Genomic DNA, 5,277 nt, shown 5'->3' on the forward strand with positions numbered 1-5,277 from the left:
AACACAAGCTTTATATTCTGCTATGTTGTTAGTACAATCAAATTCTAATTTGATGGCCACTGGAAGTGTTTTCCTTCTGGTGAAAAACGATCACCGCTCCTACCCTATTTCCATGCACGTTGGCGGCTCCATCAAAATACATTTCCCATTCTTGCTCTTCATTTTTCCTTCATCACAACCTTCTTCTGTAGTGCATATGCCTTCATCAGGAAATTGAAAATCTAATGGCTAGCATCTCTAAGGATTATCGGCCAAGTGATCAGCTATTACACTACCTTTGAACTGACTTTTGCATCACATGCTTTATATCATATTTTGATAGTACAAACTTGCCATTTTACTCTACTCTCTACCAGCAATGTGCGGGCTCTCAAAGATGTATTTAAGTGGGTCCACTCGTGAGATTAGCTAGGTAGTGTAGTAAAGCATGTATTGCCTTAGCCTTCTAGTTGCCCATACTAGTCCACAACAAGTTCGCTCAATCACCGATAACGAGCTTCACACTCATTAAACTTCTTGCTCAAGAAATAAATCGCTCTTTCCTTCTTTCCAGAATCATCAGTTGACCTAGCATTGCTCCCATTGAGCGAGGTAAAGTTGTTAGGTAAAGGATTAGTGGACGATCTGGTGATGGACGGACTAAATTGGGGATTTAACAAAAATCTTTAATTTTATCAAAGCCTTTTGACAATCATCATCCTATGTCTCCTTGCAATTTTTCTTTAACAGCTTAAACATTGGTTCGCAAGTGGCTGTTAGATTGGCAATGAATCTAGTAATATAATTCAATCGTCCCAAGAAACTTCTAACTTCTTTCTCTGTTTGGGGAGATGGCATTTCTTGAATTGCTCTTACTTTATCTGGATCTACTTCTATCCCTTTACGACTCACAATGAATCCTAATAACTTCCCAGAAAGAGCTCCAAAAATGCATTTGTTAGGATTCAATCTTAGCCGATATTCGCGTAATCTCCCAAATAGCTTTCTAAGGACTCCAACATGACTCTCATTCTCCGCTGATTTAGCTACCATATCATCTACATATACTTCAATTTCTTTATGCATCATGTCATGGAATAGTGCTACCATAGCTCGTTAATAAGTTGCCCCAGTATTTTTCAAACCAAAAGGCATTACCCGATAATAATAAGTTCCCCATTGGGTTGTAAAGGTTGTTTTCTCTTTATCCCTTTCATGCATAGGGATTTGATTGTACCCTGAATAACCATCCATAAAGGAATAGCGATAGCTTCGAGCAGTATTATCGACCAATACATCAATGTGGGGTAATGGAAAAGTCATCTTTCAGACTCGCATTATTTAGATACGATAATCAACACACATTCAAATCCGACCATCTTTTTTAGGAACAGGAACAATATTTGCCACCCATTATGGGTAAGTTACTACCTCCAAAAATCCTGCTTCTAACTTCTTTATTACTTCTTCTTTTATTTGCAAGGACACCCCCGTGTTTTATTCTCCTTAACTTTTGTTTCTTAGGCTCGACCTTAGGAAGTAATGGTATTTTATGAGAAGCAATGCTTGGGTCTAGCCCAGGCATGTCTTTATATGACCATGCAAACACATCTATGTATTCTTTGAACAACTCAATCATTTGTTCCCTTTCAGGATTATCTACTATTTTGAGCATTCTTTGATCCTCCTCGGTTCCTATATTAACCATCTCAATCACTTCTTCATGTGGGCATATTCCCTTATCACTCAATTCAAGCATCTTTGAAAAAGTTTGGATTATGTCTTCATCATCAGACTCATAATCATGCATATCAGTGGCAACGAATGAATCATCTTCACAGGGTTTATTAATCTCTGGGTGGGAGATGGAATCAGAAGAAACAAAATCCCTAGATAATGAATATGGAATAAGGAACAGGAATGAAACGGAGAAAGATGTATTGAAGTAGATAGGGTGGAATAAAGAAATAGACATGAATACAATTGAAATTCATTTTCATGAATTATGTGTATCGAAAGTTTGCATTAGTGAATACCCAAGATTTATTACCTAAACCTGGGCTGAAAAGTGGATAAAATAGGAACAACATAATTGAGACAATTACTCTAAGCTAATGACATCATTGGCCTCTTCAAACTTCCAATTTGCCAGAACTTCGTTGGAATCATCGACTGCAATTGAGGCACTTGTTTGCATGCTACATCTTCATTAAAAGAGATCACTAAGATAGTTGGTTTATATATCACCTCGGACGGGCCTGGGAAGGATTCTTTAATGTGTGGAATCTCCAATTTACTAGCCTTTTTGCCTTTTGCCAAACTTGCTTTGTCTTTCATCTGGTCTTCTAGGGTAGGCTCATACCCTAACCCTTGGCGATTACAATTATCCAAAACCTTAATTGGACTCGTAATTCCTTGTAAATGAGAGCCTAAACCTTTCCCTGGCATAAACCCACTCTTCGCCATGATTTTAGCCACGACGGAATTGATGTTGTGAGTACTATCGCAAATACCCTCGACCTCTAGGCTTTGAAAGGAAACTCCATGATCTTTTTCTGCAGCCTCAACATAAGGGAGTGAGCTTGGTTTGCTCACCATGATTTCCTCCTCTCCTTTAACTGCTATAATTCTCCCATCACTGACGAATTTAACCTTTTGATGTAAGGTAGAAGGAACAGCCCTAGCAGAATGAATCCATGGCCTTCCTAGCAGCATTGTGTAACTTGGATCTATGTTCATGAGTTGGAAATCCACCTTAAACCTGCTTGGCCCTATCTCCAGGGAGAGACAAACGGATCCTAATACTTCCCGTCTTGATCCATCGAATGCTCTTACCACAATATTACTTTTATGTACACTTGAAGCTTCTAGTGATAATGATTCAAATGTGGAGAGCGGCAATACATTTAACGCTGATCCTCCGTCAATTAATACTCTTGCAATTATGAACCCTTCACATTTCAAAGTGATGTGCAAAGCCTTGGCTTGATGGGCAGCGGTTTCTGTAACTTCCTCTTCCGAAAAGGAAATGGTAGAGGAGGCTTTTACAACATTCATTACACTCGCCACCTTCTCAGGGGTTATATTAGGCTGCATAAAAGCTTGATTCAACACTTCTTGCAATGCTTGGCGATGCGCTTCGGAACTCAAAATCAAAGAAAGTATGGAAATACGCGCTGGAGTTTTCTTCAATTGGTCCACAATGCTGTAATCACTTTGCTTCATAATCGATAAAAACTCATCTTCTAACTTTTCCATTTCTTTAGGATTATCTTCCTTTGGCCTGTCAATACTTGCATTTTTCTCTTTTACCATTTTCCTAATGTAAGATGGTAGGTATGGTTTTCCACTTCGAGTAACACCCCCTTGGTTTGCCATTTCATTGCTTATCCCGGCAATCAACGTTGGGTTTTTGTGGTTCTCCACAATGCTTTGATATTTCCACGGGACTGCTTGATCACTTTCATAGGGAAAGGGATGAGGCGTGCTTATGGTCAATGTTGGTTGTCTTGCGTGAGGTGCAAGATCTACAGAGGCTTTGTTTATCACAAAAGAGACTACCTAGACTCGCTCTTTTGGGCTTGAATTTTTAATGACAAGCTCAATATGTTTTTTTCTACCATGCACACTTTAGCGTCTCCCTTCTTTACAGACACGATCCCTAACGCCATCATTTTTCTAATAGCTCCTTTAAACTGTTCACAACTTTCTATGTCATGGCCTATTTTTGCCTGATGATATTCACAATATCCAGGCATTTGATTAGTGAAATTATTCGTGAGGAGCATTTCTCGCATATAGCCATACTCCTTTAAGTGAGCATAAAGCTCATTCATAGGCATCCTGATCCTTGCGGAGCTTTTGAAGCACGCATCTTCTTCTTCAATAGCGTTGACTCGTTTTTCGTGATTTGGGAGTGGATCAGTAGTAAAGGTAGAGCTTCCCTCTTCTTTAAGCTGGATATGGTTAGAATCAACCAGGTCTAGCACATTCCTTTTAAACGTCACACAGTCTTCTATTGAGTGCCCAGGTGCACCCATGTGGTATTCACAAACAACATTTGGATTATACCATGCCGGGTAAGGTGGACCAAGAGGCTTATAAGGTCGCGGACCTAATAATAGGGCTGTCAAAAGTTTATGGTACAATTCAACATTTGTTAATCCAAAATTGGGCCATGGGCGACTATCCCTGGATTGGACATTTCTCCTCTCTCCATCCTGTCTGTGCTTGTTAGGCCTGAACCTAAATTGTTGCTGTCTTTGATTCCTTCCCTCTATTTGATAAGGGACTTGAGAATTGGTAGCTGCTTGTCTTATAGGTTGAATATAGTTCACGTTCCCTTCTTTCTTTTTTTGGTCATAGTTCTTTCATGAACTACTTTCAGCTTGAGAAGTGGCTATCATCCCTTCTTGTATGTCTATGTCAATCCTTTCCCCAATTACCATTAAATCGGCAAAATCAGTGACATGTGTTCCTATCATGTGTTGGTAAAATGGCTTAGGCAATGCACGGATGAAGTACGAGCAAAGTTCGGAATTAACCATTGGAGGTTGCACTTGCGAAGCCACTATTCTCCATCTTTGAGCATATTCTTTGAATGACTCTTATGATTTCTTGGTCATTGCTTTCAATTGTTCTCTGGTTGGAGTAGTATCAAGATTGAACTTGTATTGTCTCATGAAAACATCCACAAGGTCTTTCCATCTTTTAATCTTGGTTTGGTCTAGTTGCATGTACCAAGTCAATGCGGCTCCAGTTAAGCTTTCGGGAAAGAAGTTTATCAGAAACTTCTCATCTTGTGATCATATGGACATCTTTGTGCAATAGGCCCTCAAATGATAAATTGGGTTACTTGTACCATCATATTTATCGAAGCTTGGCATCTTGAATTTCTTGGGAACATCAATTTCTGGGGTCAAACATAATTCTTTCAAGTCAAAGGAACCCCACATGTTTGATCCTTGAAGAGCCTTCAATTGATCTTTCATCTCTCCAAGTTCTTCTTTCAACTCCTTCTCTTTATGTAGCACTTGTGGGATTTGGAACATGTAGGCATGATCTTCCCCAAGACCATCCGGTATGTTAAAGGCCCCTATCCCAGAATCTTGTTTCTCTAGCGTGGGTACTTTAGGATCTGATCCTCTGTTTGGCTCAATTGTTCTATTAGCTGCTTTCTCATCTGCTACGGTATTCTGTGGTGGGTTATCATCACTTCGTCCTTTTAGAGCCTCTGTTAGCAATTTCATCATGTCACTTATTTCGGCCATTTTAGACTCCACTGCAGACATCCGATCA

The sequence above is a fragment of the Prosopis cineraria genome, unplaced genomic scaffold (genome assembly GCF_029017545.1).
Source record: "Prosopis cineraria cultivar Desert tree isolate PC_DT_omini unplaced genomic scaffold, ASM2901754v1 PC8, whole genome shotgun sequence".
Taxonomy (NCBI): Eukaryota; Viridiplantae; Streptophyta; class Magnoliopsida; order Fabales; family Fabaceae; genus Prosopis; species Prosopis cineraria.